The 18,438-nt window shown below is 39.0% G+C and overlaps 1 protein-coding gene across 4 annotated transcripts in view; it reads left to right on the top strand.

The window, feature by feature from the left end:
- The window catches only part of LOC126469879 (uncharacterized), a 406,588-nt gene that overhangs the window by 226,635 nt on the left and 161,515 nt on the right, over window positions 1–18,438 (top strand). The gene's annotated exons all lie outside the window — the stretch shown is intronic.

Below are 18,438 nucleotides of genomic sequence, written 5' to 3'. Positions count from 1 at the left end.
GTCATGTTTATTAGATTAAAGACAGCTGATGACACACTGGTAGTGGGGTAACTGATTACAAGATATCGAAGAGATTATATAAAAGTGAATGTTCTTTGATATGCAGTACATTCTGTAATTCTATTGTGAATACCACTTCAGCTTAGCACTATGGCAGTTTGTTGAAAGCAATGTACTCTGATGGTGGAAACAATTTCATGCTCTTAAACATCCTGGTGCATAGTGTTTCTGAAAATGCACCAAGAACACTTTGTTCTGGCCTTGTGAGATTGCTTGTTATGTTAATGTCCCTGGGCTGTGTTTTGGTGACAGTTGTTATCTACCCCCTAGTTGTTTTGGTTGTGTCTTAACAAAATTTGATATGACTGTAGCTTCACAATGAAGATGATGTTGCTAAGATGTTAAGAAAAATGTGTAACCCCATGTACACTAGTTTATGATGTTGCAAATGTATTATGCTTCCTGTGATAATCCTCTGTCACAAAAGTAGTATTTGGTTTGACTAATTTAATCACTGCATGATGCTCCTTGAGACAGGAGGCAGATTATCTCACAAAACTTAATTGTGTTTGTTGTTTTGTGGCTTATTGTGTGTTTCACAGGGTACTGATATAACTAGATTTGTAATTTAAAACATACTTAAATATTATATCTTCATGATAATATATTAATTAGCAGAAATGACAGGAATTAAATGTGTTGTAATACAGTTCATATTTTAACACTGCAGGAGACAGGGAAAACATTTTGATATTTGATAAACTTAAAAAAATGTGCGTGTTTCAAGAGCAGGTGCAATCGTTTTTTTTTTTTTTTTTTTTTTTTTTTTTTAAATACAAGAAATGTTGCATACTAATGAGAGTTGCAGCTTTTATATGCAACAACTTTTTAAGAGAAGGTGGCGACTAAGGGAGCAACTGATTATTGAAATATTTTACTCTTGGCTACTTGAGGCATTGCAAATAAACAGTACACACATAACACAAGCCTATTTGGTTACCAGTAATGGCTTCTAAATATTTGACGCTCTAGTGTGGCTGGGCTCAGGTTGCATTGAATCAAATGCCTCCACGAGTCAAGCTGGGGACAGCACAGTCCATGACTAAGACTCATGTATCAACACACCACATGAATACACTTGAGTTCTGATGCTTTGGAGGAGCCATGTCATCTTCCCTGAGTAACAAAATATTCATGCCAGTAAAGTTTCTGACTTTAGAAGAATGCTGAGAACTGTCAGTTCTGTGGCAAATGCACAGAGCAGTATTCAAACAGCTGAAAGTTGTCTGAGACGTGGGGGGGGGGGGGGGGGGAGAGAATGATGCTGACTTGAAGTTTATTGAAGATAAGTGCTATCATTTAAAAATAACTGTAGGAGTTGAGAGAGCAAGATTATTGATGGTTCTGGGGATTATACCTGCAAGCTAACATCATTGATTTTACTGATCTCTCAATCCTCCTCCAATAAAATTTGCATCTTCTAAATCATCCTTGTCCAGTAGTGCACCCAGGGTGTATTAGATCCCAGTGTTATTTCTGAGGAAATTGTCTGAAACAGCACAGGTTGTCACAGTGTAATTTATTTTGGATGGTTCCATATTAATCTTTGTACGAAAAACGTGAAAATGTTGCAAGTACTCAAAATCCATGTTCTAAAGATTCTCATGTGCTCAGTAGTTTGTAATTTAAAACTGAGTTTTCCATGGATCAGATCTTTCTATTTGCATCCGCATCCATACTCTGGCAACCACTGTGAAGTGTTTGGCAGAGGATAGTTCCAGTTTTACTACATATTAGGGCTTCTTCACATTCCATTAGTGTGTTTAATGCAGGATCCATAAATTTTTCAGTCTGCCGCCTTTCTATAAGTTCAGCAACAGTTTGAGGCCTGCTGGGCATATAACACAGCTAAGTAGAAGGGATCGCATACTTAGTTAAGAATTTGCAGCAGATCCACTGTAAAAAAGCTGTTGAAGTTGTTGATTGTAAATCACAGAGCATTTCATATTTACTCCACACCTATTCATGAATTCCACTTAGAAACAAACAAATATTGCAATTTATGAGTATTCCAGTTTTTCAGAGTACTTGTAGTGGTTGGACAGACATAGGCCTAATCAGTTACCATTAACCAACTTTATGCTAGAAACTGCAGCCACTCGTGTTTTCATCAAATAAGTAAGTGGTAATTCCAGTCTTAAAGATGATGCGATAGGGGATGGAAATTGCCAACAAGCGATTCATTATCAAAGACTCTAATGAAATGTAGAAGCACAATACAATTTTATTTACATGAAACTAATTTCAGGTATAACCCATCTTCAGAAGATGGCACATATTGCAGTATTATTGCTAGGTTTTCTGCTAGATCCTAAAATCTGTATAACTTCATATTTTAGCCAGATTTGCATCAGTTCAGTAAAATTCTGCTACAGTGTCTCATCTGAAGATGGTGCATATGTCAACTGCTGAAGTGTAATGTCAGGTTGATTTTAGCATCTGGCTACAAAATCCGACAAGTCATTATGTCAGGAAAGTCTTAATGGCAAGAAATATAATTGTTGTAAACTTTTACATATTTGTCATATTTTACATATATGTCAACTGCTGAAGCGTAATGTCATGTTGATTTTAGCATCTGGCTGCAAAATCTGACAAGTCATTATGTCAGGAAGGGAGCCCTTTATTTGCAGTGAAACTGATAACTTCCTTTTCCCATTTTAACACCCAACACTCAGTCAGAAGATGTCCAAGACTAATTCAGTGAAATTGTGCCTAGTTAAAGGACTTTTTCTGTTATATTGTTATAGGCCTATAGCCATATAATTCTCAAGCTGTCACATTATTTATATGTAAATATGTGTCATGATGTGCTACCTCTGGACACCAGCTGCACTCCATTTGTATAAGGCTTACCAAATCCTTTTAGTCTGTCTTAGGTGGACATTTACTTTCATGGCATGTTATGGGATTGGTACTGCATTTTACGTGCTGTAGGATTCTACGAACTATAAGGCACACCTTAATTTTTCAGCAATTTAAAAAATGACATTTTTATTATTAGATTTGCAAAGCCAGATTAAAAAAGATTCTTAATTTATAAAACTGAACTGATCTTTAGAACCCCTAAAAATTGTCATCTGAACTTCCTCTTTGTCATTGTTGACCTCTTCATGTATATGATGGTCTTCACTGCCATCAAGAGCGTGATTTATGCCACACTTCATGGAAGATTTAATAATAATGTCTTCTCTCACTCAAGACGATGACTGTTTTATCCACTGACACACTTGTTTGATTGTAGGTCGTTGTAAAGCTCCCTTTGGCACGAATTCATGTTTGGTTTCATCCGTCATCCACTTGCTCCCTTCCTCTCTCATATACACTTTAAATGGTTTGACTATCAAGACATCAGGAGGTTGCAATTGTGAAGTAAGTCCTCCCAGAATAACAACAGGCTCTGTATTTCCCTGTCCCAGTTTCTCTTTTACAGAGTTTTTCAAATGACTACTAAACTGTTCTAGCACAAGAAGAGAACTCTTCTTACATAAAACATCTTTCCTTCTCTCCTACACTCTGTTAATCTATGTACAATAACCAGCAGTATTTGAGAAGGTTTTGACATTGTCTTGTGCTAGAAAAGATTGTTGGAATAAGTTTAGTGCCATCAGCACAACGTGAAAGGATTACAGTGTAGTGCTTTTTTTTCATGTCCACTTGTTTGTATAGTTTTAGCATTTTTCATGCTAACAGTTCTGTCACTCGGTACATCAAATGTCAGAGGAGTTTCATCCATATTCGCTATTGGCTTAGTTTCACACTGGTTTTCTTTCGATGTTGAATAATACAGTGATGGATAGGTAATATTTTCTCTTCATACTTTTGTGACATTTTCTGAGATATTTTGATTTTGGTTCACATGCTAAGTCCGTGACAATTCATAAACCTGTAGCACCAATCACCTCTACCATTAATGTCTGTTAAGTTTCACTGCAGTGCTAGCTTACCAACATGTATTTGAATAATTATTTTATGAATTCCAATGCCATTTCAATACTTCATCTTCTAGTTTTGCATTAAGTCCTCTATTTGCACACTTTGTCTTCCTCATTTTTTTCGGTTCTTCTTTATTACCCCACTAATTGCAAATGATTTTTTTTTTTTTTTTTGTTGGTGGAGGGTCCAAATGCTGCTCAGCTGCTCTGTTTCTGTGTTCTTCTGCGTATGTTATTACTTTCAATTTATAGCCCGCATAATATGGATCCATTTCATTTTTTCCGTAATGAAACTGTCTATTATTAAAAATATTCTTACCGATAACAGAAATCACTTCCAATTCAACCAATTCAAGTTCACTGGCTCTGTAGACTGCAGTGACACATCATAGAATAGACAGTGTTCCGGGTTTGTGATGGCGGGGCAGGAGGGCAATTTGTGAATCCCTGCAACTTATGTTCATCACATCAGTGCACTGTTGCTGCCAGTTGAATCCAGTGTTGCCATGTAGAGATAGATTTCCCGTGGCATCGAATATATGGCCAATTTTAAGACTGGCAGGAATTTTAAATCAAACACTGAACATTTTTGTATTAATTTTGAGTATAAGGTGCACCTGAATTTTGGAGGCAATTTTTTGAAGAAAAAAGTGTGTCTTCTAGTCTGTGAAATATGGTATGGTTTTGTGATTCTGAAACCATAAACATCCAGTGGCTCAGGTAGACAAATGATTCACACCAAGATCCAACCAGGTGACCTCTACTGGCTAATTCTCCCAGGAAGTCGACAGCTGACAAGGAAGAATTGTCGAAAGTAACAATGTATATCTGTACCAAACCATATTCATGTCTTTATTGTCACATTTTATTTGCCTACCTCACCAGAGTACATTAAGGCAAGTTTCCTCCATTTTAAAGTAAGACAGTATATTCAAACTCTTTTGTGATGTTTCGAATGTAAAAGGTATGGACACTAGACGTGCATGTAAGGGATGGATTATGTATGTAGCTACGGCATGGCAGCCTACCAAGTGTTGCTCATCCATTGTGCATGAAATGCCCCAGCAACCACAGAACATGGCTTCCCAGTCTTCCTTGAAAAAAGAAAATGCAAGGTATTAGAGTGCATTGAACCATGAAGTGAAAAAAATTCAGTTCATTTAAGCCACTCACTTGCACATCCTCACTCACTTGCATTGCAGTCAAACCTGTGACAAAAGTTAATACAGCCACACAAACACAGACTACGAAAACAAGCACAACTACACATTCCTGCCACTGCACTCGTAAGGCCATTGTTTCTACTTCTGTAGTCACCACGGCAACAGTAATAAGTTCTGACCAACACAAAAATAACTGTCCCCAGCAATGTAGTACTACTCAGTGGATTTAGTAACCCAGATATACCAAGCCCAATTAAGGAAGAGGTTTGACACCTAAAGAAACAGTAAAATAGTAGTCAGATATAGTGGATCTCAGACCACATATGGTCAAATATCTGTTGTCATAGGTAGGAAAAGTTGGTCTTTTTTAGGATAAATCCAGACAACAGGTTCCCCTGCCTAAAGAGTATCTCCAGCAGTTTAAAAAATACTGAAACAATCACTCACAAGAAAGATTTTAACATTTCATTTATCACACATACCAGATGTCACACAGAAAAACAAACCACTGGAAAGAATAACATGGGGCATTTCACAGATTTAACAATCCTCCATCAAAACATGCAATCAATAAAAAATTAAATACAACTGTTAGAAATTGAGCTCCAATCTTTGAACTGCACAGTAGTTTGTATTACTGAGCAATGGTGTAGAGACACAGAAAACCAACATGTAGTATTATCATTGTATGAAAAGGCAAACTCTTACTGCAGGAATACGTCAAGGGGTGGAGGATCATGCATTTATATCAGTAAAGGAACTCAGTTCAAATCAAGACATAACCTCAGTACAGTAAGTGAAAACAAAAACTTTGAAATATCAGCTATTGAATTAACAGGGATTGATATAACCAAGAAATTAATCATTTTTTGTGTGTATAGATCTCCAAGTGGTAGCGTAAACACTTGTTTCAATAAATTAACAGAAGTTCTAGATGAAGTCTCAAATACAAAGGTCTACATAATTCTGCGTGAAGACATTAACATCAACACTAATATCATAAATGAATCCAGCAGCATCTTCATAAACATCGTTCAAAGTTTCGGCATGTCCCTGTTGGTCAATAGTACAACAAGGGTTACTACAATGACCACATCAGTAATTGACCATGTGGCCACAAATATGGACAGAGAAAAATGAGATATAGCTGTAAAAGATCTCGGACTATCAGACCATGTCTGTCCAATAACAACAATAAAATCAGGCTGGGAATCATTCCCTAAACTACAAGCCTACAAACAACATCTGCCAGAAATCAGAATAAAAGATTTTTCAGAAGAACTAGAAAAACAAAGCTGGGATGAAGTGTATAAGGAAACCAATGTTAATATGAAATTCTCTAAATTCTCCATGTTGTTTAAATTGAACTTTGAAAAGGCATTTCCAAAAGTATGCATGTATGTATCAACATCTCACAAAAACAGATGGATAACAGCAGGTATTAAGAAGTCCTCCCAAACACTTAAACACCGCAGTTCCATGAAAAAGATTCACAATGATCCAGAATTCTTAAATTTCTATCATAGATACAAAAAGATCTATGAGAAGATGCTGAAAAAAAGTGATTTAACGACAAAATAATGTATAATGCAGAGAATAAAAGCAAAGCAGTCTGGGATGTTATAAAAAAGGAAACGGGGAGAGGCAAACAAATACTGAATAACATACTGCTAAAGAAAAGGGATGAGGTAATAAATGATCCACAGCACTTAGCAAACTCTGTAAATGAGCATTTTTCAAGCATTGCAGAGAAGTTACAGCAAAAATTCCCCAAAACTAATATAACATCTGTAAATAATGTTACACTAAATACAATGATGTTACTTCCAACCACAGAGAATGAAGTCAATAAAACTGTTAAAAAACTAAAAAATAAAAAGTCAGTAGGCTTAGATGAAGAACCAGTGTGTGTACTGAAACAATGCATAGGGATTATACAAGGCCCTGTAACAAATTTAATAAATGAATCCTTCACATCAGGGACATTTCCAGAACAGTTAAAACAGGCAAGAGTTGTACCTTTGCTTAAGAAAAGTAATGCAGAAGACATAGGAAATTACTGGCCCATTTCCCTGCTGTCAGCATTCTCAAAAATAATAGAAGCAATTATGAAAGACAGATTAATGATTTACCTGAATAAATACAATCTTTTAAGCGAATCACTGTTTGGTTTCCGAAGTGGCAAAAATACGGAGCCAGCCACAATAAAATTCACAAAAGTTGTACTTGATGCTCTTGATAAAGATGAGTGTGTCACAGACATATTGTTGGATCTTTCTAAGGCATCTTATACAGTCAACCACAAGATTCTATTAAATAAAGTAAAAACATTAGGAATAAGAGGGGTAACTAATGACTGGTTTCGATCATACCTAGCAGATTGGGTACAAAGGGTAGAGATAACACATACTTCAAATAGATGTAAACATTTAGTAAAACACTTATCAGAACCAAAATACATTAATATATGACTTTCCCAGTAGCGTTACTCATGGTGAAAAAATTCTCTTCGCTGATGACAGCAGTATTATAGTCACTGAGAAAACAAGAGAACTCCTTGCCTAGAAAGCAAATGAAACTTTCAAGGAAGTTTTGGTCAATAAGCAATAAAGTGACATTGAACATAGAAAACTAATGCTATGAATTTCAGTTTGAAGAGGAAAAATGACAATGTTAAATTAAATGTAGATGGCACCTCTATAGACAGTGTAACAAATGCAAAATTTCTAGGAATGAATATTGATTCTCAGTTGAAGTGGTTCGAACACACAAAGGTACTTGCAAACAGAATGTCATCAGCATGTTATGCCCTTAGAATCCTATCAGCAGTGTGTAACATGCAGTGTCTTTTAGTTACATATTATTCATATGTACACTCAGTTCTTAGCTATGGCATTATTTTTTGGGGAACAAACACACAAAATACGAACACAATTTTCAAACTCGAGAAAAGAGCCATAAGAATAATAACCAAAAATACTAGTTGAGCTCATTGTAAAGATCTGTTCAAAATACTGGGGATTTTAACTGCCCCATGTGAATACATTTAACAGTCATACACATAAAAAATAACATTGGTAATTACTGCACAAACAGCTCTGTCCATGACCATGCAACAAGAGATAGACTCAGCTTACATTTACCAAGAAAAAATAAACATAAAACTCAAATAGCATTTTCTACCAAGGAATAAAACTGTACAGTAAATTACCAAAAGAGATTAAAGAAATTGCAAAAATACACTTATTTAAAAAGGCAGCTAAAAAGTATCTGTTAAGCAATACATTTTATACATTGGAGGATTACTTAAATAAAACAGAGTTGGGGTTTGATGAAAAAAATGTTATACAAATAAATAGTAATAATGATGATTATAAAACATCCAACATTCCACACAACACCTTCGCTTTATGTTTTTTTCCTTCTTTTTTCCTTTCTAGAAATACTTACCCCAAGTTATGCATAGCACAGTACTAACACCTCTTCCTCTTTCTAATCTCAACATCTCACTCATTATAGAGGGATGCTGACTCAGTTTTTCAGGATAGCAAATGGGAATTTGCGGTACAGAAAATGCCCAGAGATCACCAGTGTGTGTGTGTGTGTGTGTGTGTGTGTGTGTGTAGCAAGTGAAGTGTTATGAAACAGTGTGTGTATAGTGTGTGCAGTGACTGATAGTGAAATATGAGTGAACAGCGTGGCATTACATTATTTAAATAAGTTATTTGTAAAAAAGTATTGTATACCAGGAGTATAGGCGTGGAGAAGCCAATCTTTCTACGGGAGAAAACCCGAATGAAAAATCCTGGTCCTCCAGGTTGGGGGTTGGCGACGGGCTACCAACCTGTCCTGGAAAAAATAATCACCGGTACTAGCATCACAGAAGAGCCTCGGATAGGACTGATCCCTGTAAAACGACCTAAGCAAGAACAAGGACTATGGAAGGAAATACAACTAGGGACCTGGAATGTCAGAAGCCTATACCAACCTGAGGCAGCAAAATGTGTAATAAGGGAGGCAGATAAGTATCAAATTGATCTATTGGCCCTGCAAGAAACAAGGTGGACAGAAACCGGAGCTACAGAAATGGAAAAACTATGTCATATTCCATGGAGCCTCAGAAACAAACCACTCACTAGGAACTGGTTTTGCAGTGAAGAAATCACTTTGTACCACTCTCATAGATTTTAAATCAATCAACCCCAGAATCTCACTCCTAACCATAGACACGGGAAAACACAAACTCACATATATAAATTGTCATGCCCCAACCGAAGAAAGCGATGACATCAAAAAAGATATTTTCTACGAGGAATTAGAAACGGTTTTAGACAATGTACCAAGTGAACATTACAAAATTATCCTTGGAGATTTTAATGCGAAAATAGGGAAAGAAGCAGCCTTCATGGGGACCATCGGAAAGCACAGTTTACATGATGTGAGCAGTGATAACGGCACTAGGCTGGTTAGCTTTGCGACTGCAAAAGGCTTGTTTATAAGTAGTACTGATTTCGACAGGAAGAGAATATATAAAGGAACCTGGGTGTCTCCAGATGGGAAAACAGTGACTCAAATTGACCACCTAATTGTAGAAAAGAGAATAAAGAAGTGGATACAAAATGTTAGAACGGCAAGAGGTGCGGAATGTGGATCAGACCACTTCCTTGTCAGAGGAAGGATGAAAACAATATGGAGAGCTAGGAAGCACAAAAGAATGCAAAGAGTCACTCGATATGACCATGAGAGTCTGACTGAAGATAATATAAGAAGAACTTTCAAGATAGCACTAACAAACCGTTTTGAGGCTTTGAATGAAGAGGAAGGAGATACTGTGGTAGATCAGAACTGGAAGGCGATTGCAGAGATCAGTAAAGAAACAGCCCAAGAAGTAATCCCAAAGCGAACTAGGGGAAAAAGAGTGTGGTTCAATGAGGAGTGTGAAGGAGCTATCAGGGAGAGACAATGGGTCAAACTACTGTGGATACAAAGCAATATGCAAGAAGAAGAAAAATCGAAGTTTGAAGAAACACGACGGCAGACCCAAGCCACATTGAGGAAAGCAAAGAGAAAATATGTTAAAAGTATCATGGAGGAAGCTGAACAAGACTTTCATGGAAATAGGTATAAAGAACTTTATAGAAAAGTGAAAAGTTTTAAAGGAGGGACATACCATCAACACAGATTCATAAAAGATGCCAATGGAAGAATGTTAATAGAAGATCAAAAAATTGGAAGAAGATGGATGGAATACTTCAGAGAATTACTAAACTCTGATGAACCAACCGAACTACTTGAGTTTGATGAACCAGTAACAGTAGACCCAGAATATCCTCCACCCACCATTGAAGAGATAAGGAACCAGATTAAAAACCTTAAGAATGGTAAAATTCCAGGTGAGGACGGTATTCCTGCTGAACTTCTCAAGGCTGGAGACGAAATCCTCTGTTTCAAAATCCACAAGCTAATCGAGCAAATTTGGGTAAAACATGAAATACCAGAGGAATGGAAGGTAGCTGTGATATGCCCCATATATAAAAAGAAAGACAAATCCATATGTGACAACTACAGGGGCATAGCGCTACTCAACACCTGTTATAAGATCTTCTCCAACTGCCTATTAGAACGAATAAAACCTATAGCAACAGACATAATTGGAGAATACCAAGGAGGTTTCCAGGCAGGGCGATCAACCACGGACCAGATTTTTGTCCTAAAACAGGTCTGTGAAAAAAGTACGAAAACAGACGAGAGATACATCTCCTGTTTGTAGACTTCAAGAAGGCTTACGACAGTATACATGGACCTAGCCTGATTAGAACTATGACAGAGTTTGGTATACCAAAGAAGTTGGTCAAGCTGGTAGAGTTATGCCTAAATGACACAAAACTTAAGGTTAAGGTAGGCAATCAAATGACAGAAAGCTTCCAAGTTGTAACAGGATTATGCCAAGGAGATGGGCTATCACCTGTCCTCTTCAACCTGGCACTTGAGAAGGTAATGCGGGATTTCAACAAAGAAAACATCAAGGGCATTCAAATTGGTAATGAACACATTACATATCTGGCCTATGCAGACGACATTGCACTATTAGCATGCACACAAGAAGATCTGAAGAGAAGTATCCAGACCTTGGAGTTATTGGCAGCTAGGATCGGTCTACAAATTAGCTCTGAAAAGACAGAGTATATGACCATAGGAAGAAAGATCCAGAACTCTCAAGATTTAATTGTGAGCAACACCAGGTATAAACATGTGAAAGAGTTCAAATACCTTGGATCATCAACTGAAGCGGAGATAAAAGCGTGACTGCAGGCGGGAAACATACTATCACTCTCTAGGCCCTATATTAAAATGTAGAAGTGTCTTGCAACAACTAAAGCTAAGGTTGTATAAGACATTAATAATGCCAGTAGTACTTTATGGTTCTCAAACCTGGAGCACTCGAAAACAAGACCTTAAGCGACCGCTAACATTTGAAAGGAAAGTCCTCAGGAAAATATTTGGACCAGTCAGAGATCAGACTACTGGAGAATGGAGAAGACGCTATAACACTGAATTAGAAGAGCTGTACAAGGAGCCTAACATCTTGGGAGTGATGAGAAGCAAAAGACTGCAATGGGCTGGACATGTTGTTAGAATCGAGGCAACAAGATGGCCCAAAATCACAATGGACTGGATCCCGTCAGGCAGCAGACCAGTGGGAAGACCTAGAAAGAGGTGGATCGATGGAGTGAGAGAAGACCTGTTGCAGCCGGGAGTCACGGAAAACTGGAGACAGATAGCAGAAGACAGAGACAGATGGAGAGCTCTAACTGTGGTGGCGCGCGGTCCTCTGGGCCTGATCGCGTGAATGAATGATACCAGGAGTAAATCTAATAATTGTCTCTAACTGTTGTTGTTGTTGTGGTCTTCAGTCCTGAGACTGGTTTGATGCAGCTCTCCATGCTACTCTATCCTGTGCAAGCTTTTTCATCTCCCAGTACCTACTGCAACCTACATCCTTCTGAATCTGCTTAGTGTATTCATCTCTTGGACTCCCTCTACGATTTTTACCCTCCACGCTGCCCTCCAATACTAAATTGGTGATCCCTTGATGCCTCAGAACATGTCCTACCAACTGATCCCTTCTTCTGGTCAAGTTGTGCCACAAACTTCTCTTCTCCCCAATCCTATTCAATACTTCCTCATTAGTTATATGATCTACCCATCTAATCTTCAGCATTCTTCTGTAGCACCACATTTCGAAAGCTTCTATTCTCTTCTTGTCCAAACTATTTATCGTCCATGTTTCACTTCCATACATGGCTACACTCCATACGAATACTTTCAGAAATGACTTCCTGACACTTAAATCAATACTGGATGTTAACAAATTTCTCTTCTTCAGAAACGCTTTCCTTGCCATTGCCAGCCTACATTTTATATCCTCTCTACTTCGACCATCATCAGTTATTTTGCTCCCCAAATAGCAAAACTCCTTTACTACTTTAAGTGCCTCATTTCCTAATCTAATTCCCTCAGCATCACCCGACTTAATTAGACTACATTCCATTATCCTCGTTTTGCTTTTGTTGATGTTCATCTTATATCCTTCTTTCAAGACACTGTCCATTCCATTCAACTGCTCTTCCAAGTCCTTTGCTGTCTCTGACAGAATTACAATGTCATCGGCGAACCTCAAAGTTTTTATTTCTTCTCCATGAATTTTAATACCTACTCCGAATTTTTCTTTTGTTTCCTTTACTGCTTGCTCAATATACAGATTGAACAACATCAGGGAGAGGCTACAACCCTGTCTTACTCCCTTCCCAACCACTGCTTCCCTTTCATGTCCCTCGACTCTTATAATTCCATCTGTTTTCTGTACAAATTGTAAATAGCCTTTCGCTCCCTGTATTTTACCCCTGCCACCTTTAGAATTTGAAAGAGAGTATTCCAGTCAACATTGTCAAAAGCTTTCTCTAAGTCTACAAATGCTAGAAACGTAGGTTTGCCTTTCCTTAATCTTTCTGCTAAGATAAGTCGTAAGGTCAGTATTGCCTCACGTGTTCCAGTGTTTCTACGGAATCCAAACTGATCTTCCCCAAGGTTGGCTTCTACTAGTTTTTCCATTCGTCTGTAAAGAATTCGTGTTAGTATTTTGCAGCTGTGACTTATTAAGCTGATAGTTCGGTAATTTTCACATCTGTCAACACCTGCTTTCTTTGGGATTGGAATTATTATATTCTTCTTGAAGTCTGAGGGTATTTCGCCTGTTTCATACATCTTGCTCACCAGATGGTAGAGTTTTGTCAGGACTGGCTCTCCCACGGCCGTCAGTAGTTCCAATGGAATATTGTCTACTCCGGGGGCCTTGTTTCGACTCAGGTCTTTCAGTGCTCTGTCAAACTCTTCACGCAGTATCATATCTCCCATTTCATCTTCATCTACATCCTCTTCCATTTCCATAATATTGTCCTCAAGTACATCGCCCTTGTATAGACCCTCTATATACTCCTTCCACCTTTCTGCTTTCCCTTCTTTGCTTAGAACTGGGTTTCCATCTGAGCTCTTGATATTGATACAAGTTGTTCTCTTATCTCCAAAGGTCTCTTTAATTTTCCTGTAGGCGGTATCTATCTTACCTCTAGTGAGATAGGCCTCTACATCCTTACATTTGTCCTCTAGCCATCCCCGCTTAGCCATTTTGCACTTCCTGTCGATCTCATTTTTGAGACGTTTGTATTCCTTTTTGCCTGCTTCATTTACTGCATTTTTATATTTTCTCCTTTCATCAATTAAATTCAATATTTCTTCTGTTACCCAAGGATTTCTACTAGCCCTCGTCTTTTTACCTACTTGATCCTCTGTGCCTTCACTACTTCATCCCTCAAAGCTACCCATTCTTCTTCTACTGTATTTATTTCCCCCATTCCTGTCAATTGCTCCCTTATGCTCTCCCTGAATCTCTGTACAACCTCTGGTTCTTTTAGTTTATTCAGGTCCCATCTCCTTAAATTCCCACCTTTTTGCAGTTTCTTCAGTTTTAATCTACAGGTCATAACCAATAGATTGTGGTCAGAGTCCACATCTGCCCCTGGAAATGTCTTACAATTTAAAACCTGGTTCCTAAATCTCTGTCTTACCATTATATAATCTATCTGATACCTTTTAGTATCTCCAGGGTTCTTCCATGTATACAACCTTCTTTCATGATTCTTAAACCAAGTGTTAGTTATGATTATGTTGTGCTCTGTGCAAAATTCTACCAGGCGGCTTCCTCTTTCATTTCTGTCCCCCAATCCATATTCACCTACTATGTTTCCTTCTCTCCCTTTTCCTACACTCGAATTCCAGTCACCCATGACTATTTAATTTTCGTCTCCCTTCACAATCTGAATAATTTCTTTTATTTCATCATACATTTCTTCAATTTCTTCGTCATCTGCAGAGCTAGTTGGCATATAAACTTGTACTACTGTAGTAGATGTGGGCTTCGTATCTATCTTGGCCACAATAATGCGTTCACTATGCTGTTTGTAGTAGCTTACCCGCATTCCTATTTTCCTATTCATTATTAAACCTACTCCTGCATTACCCCTATTTGATTTTGTGTTTATAACCCTGTAGTCACCTGACCAGAAGTCTTGTTCCTCCTGCCACCGAACTTCACTAATTCCCACTATATCTAACTTCAACCTATCCATTTCCCTTTTTAAATTTTCTAACCTACCTGCCCGATTAAGGGATCTGACATTCCATGCTCCGATCCGTAGAACGCCAGTTTTCTTTCTCCTGATAACGACATCCTCTTGAGTAGTCCCCGCCCGGAGATCCGAATGGGGGACTATTTTACCTCCGGAATATTTTACCCAAGAGGACGCCATCATCATGTAATCATACAGTAAAGCTGCATGCCCTCGGGAAAAATTACGGCTGTAGTTTCCCCTTGCTTTCAGCCGTTCGCAGTACCAGCTCGGCAAGGCCGTTTTGGTTATTGTTACAAGGCCAGATCAGTCAATCATCCAGACTGTTGCCCTTGCAACTACTGAAAAGGCTGCTGCCCCTCTTCAGGAACCACACGTTTGTCTGGCCTCTCAACAGATACCCCTCCGTTGTGGTTGCACCTACGGTACGGCTATCTGTATCGCTGAGGCACGCAAGCCTCCCCACCAACGGCAAGGTCCATGGTTCATGGGGGGGTGTCTCTAACTAGAAGTCTGTAAATATATGTATATACAAATTAGCTTATTTTAAATTGGTTTAAACTTGTAAATATGTTGACATGTCCTATATCCTAGTAAAAAGAGATCTATGGATGAATAAAGCTGCTGCTGCTGCTGCTGCTGCTGCTGCTACTACTACTACTACTACTACTACTACTACTACTACTACTAGATCACATCTTGTGGCACCTGTGAGGCTAACTTTTGTGTCATCTCGTCACCGTAGTCTTGTACCATGGAAACCAAGGAGAGGATGCTGTTTGGTGGCCGTTATCCTCTTCTATAACACCAACTTCACACATATATTAAGCATCTTTATTAACTTAAACGGGAAGCTACTTAACTTAAAATAGTCTAGGTGTTGTGGTACTAGCTCTCCGTAATGGTCCACGTTAGCCTCACTGCTGGTGAAGTATAAGTCCCACTATGTACACTATTCTGGTCACTAGGTACTGATTGACTCTGAGCTAGAGACTGAGCTAACAGCAACTGCCACTACCACTGGGCTGTGACAGATGACTTGACTCTTTGACTCACTGATTGGCTGACTGGGCCCTCCGGTCTGCGGTGTTGATCTGAGTACTGGCAGTAGAGAGGGCGTTGGCAAAGCATTTCTTGCAAGTTTGTCTTTGGCCTCTCTCCTGATGGGCTCACTTGCTCTGGTGCGTACTGTCTGTCTTCTCACAGCCTCTTTGCCGATCGGAGTGCTGTCAACAGCTTATGCTGACCATAGGAAGAAGCATCGACTTGCAAAACTACCAGTTTGGCAGGATCAAAATGTACTGAACATCAGTCATGAAGCAAAGCATTTTTGAGTTCCTAAAATGTGTCTTGACAGTCTTTAGTCCACACCAAGGTACCTTTTTGTGATGCAAGCGATGCGATGGAGCTGCGATCTGAGCAGCATTCGGTGTGAACTGATTGTGTTATGTCATCTTGTGTAGTAGTGACTGAAATTCAAACACATTGCGAGGAACAGGCAGATCACAGATTGCAACCAAATGTGACTGGAGGGTGTGCACACTCCTACTGTTTTATCATATAACCTATGTACTGTAGTTAAGTCTGAAAAGAGTCACACTTTTTGCATCTAGCAAAAAGGTTACACAAATTGGCAATATGTTCCTCTGGTGTATGACCGGAGGCAGCAATATCGTCGAGGTAGTTTGAGCACAATGGCATTTTTGCAGTCAGCTGTTCCAAGTAACATCGAAAATGGCGGGTGCGGAAACACTGCTGGAGGGCAAACACAAATATTTGAACAGACACTTTCTGTGATTTTTCATCCAATGGAAGTTTGAAGTAGTCATCCCGCAAATCTATCTTAGAAAAGTAACGTCCATGAGCTCCTCAGGCTGAGGTAATGGATAAGTGTCAACAATTGTCTGTGGGTTGACTGTAGACTTGAAGTCAACACAGAATGTGACCAGAAAGCTTAGGCAACAAAACCAGAGGACTTGCCCATTGAATAACTTGAATGGGAGCAATTATCTTGCAATTCTTTCAATTCACTGGCTACTTGGCTCTTAAAGCAATCGGAATGGGGTGGGCCCGGTAAACCTTCAGCTGTGCATTGTCTTTCAATGTAACGTGTACTACAAAGTTATTAGCTTTTCCCATGTCTTCTGAAAATAGTTCAGGAAATTCTTTAAGCAAGCTAGCGACACTGTCTTTTGGTGCAAAAGCCGATATGGAAATCAAAGATATCTAAACTGAAAATGTTCTCACTGTCTTGTGATATCAACACTGTCCTAGTGTGAGATTTGTAAGTGGTGGGAAAACTACACTGTCCAAGTACTGGATTTACCTGACCGTTGTAAGCAGTGAGGTGCTTGCGATATTTAGAAAGGTGTGGTGAGTCTAACTGTTCGTACTTGGCACAATTTAGCAAAGTTACTGAGGCACCTGTGTCTAACTGAAAGTTCACATGACAGCTGGCAATTCGTAGTGAGACAAATAGGTTGTTAGAATGTTGTTGCACAGCACTAGGGCAGGAAGAAGACACACTTTAATCTTACTTTTGTCAGAACCTGTTGTAGGTTGGGAAACCACAACATTCACTGCATGTATGAGCCTGTTTTTTCTGAGGGCAGGCAAAATTGGCGTTTTTGTGCTGTTGCAAACAAACTGCTTGGACATGGCCTTTTTTCCCATACGTATAACAGGTTGCGTTACGTGATGGGCAAGCCCATCTTTTATGGTGATCAAGGCTTCTAGGGCAAGACTTCACAAAATTCACAGGCCTGTTTACCTGTCTTAAGTGGCTGTTCACTTGGCTGAGTACATGCTCATTGTTGTGGCTGCTAGGGACGGTCGCGAGCATGGGGTGACTCGACCTGACAAATTGGAGCCTGGTCAAACTTATTGGCCGCTATGGCACCTGAATCATATTGCTGTAAGATATGTAACACTTGGGGAAGTGATGGATCAGAGTACTTTAGGATCTGTTCCCGTATTCTACTATCAGGGACATTGAATTTTATTGCATCCTTAATCATTAAGTCACTGTAAAAGTTGCCACAACTGCGCTTGAATTTACACTTCATAGTCATGCCCATTAATTTGGTGTACCGCTGACAGTACATCTGTTTCGTCTTTTTCTGCAAGTGAAAGAACTGTTATCTGGCTGCAGCTGCTTGGACTTGCTGTTCATAGTCTTGTTTAATGCAGCAATTACTAGGTCATAACTGAGTTCGTTGGGAGACGTCATTGGAAATAGTTTTTGTATTAACCTGAACACTGGAGACCCACAATCGAAAGAAAGTGTTGTAGCTTTACACTATCTTGAACTCGATGAACTTCACAATGTGCTTGAAATTGTGTCAGGTATTAGAGCCATTCCTCTTCGGTGCCTTTAAATAGCCAGAATGGTGGTATGCTGGTCGGCAGCACTTGTTGGGCTAGTCAGGTGGTCAGTTGTTGTTGTGCGGCCGATGCAGCTTCTGCAGCCAGTAGTTGTTGTACCATCCTCAGCAAGGTAGCAATTTGTTGCTCTGAGACTGAAAAGCTTGTGTTACATCCGTCACATTGGCCGGCTGTGGCTGAGGCGTGGGGGCAGGGGATGGAAGGGCAGGG

The sequence above is a fragment of the Schistocerca serialis genome, chromosome 3, assembly GCF_023864345.2.
Source record: "Schistocerca serialis cubense isolate TAMUIC-IGC-003099 chromosome 3, iqSchSeri2.2, whole genome shotgun sequence".
Taxonomy (NCBI): Eukaryota; Metazoa; Arthropoda; class Insecta; order Orthoptera; family Acrididae; genus Schistocerca; species Schistocerca serialis.
The sequence above is the reverse complement of the archived record's forward strand: the minus strand, read 5'-3'. Positions and strand labels throughout refer to the sequence as shown.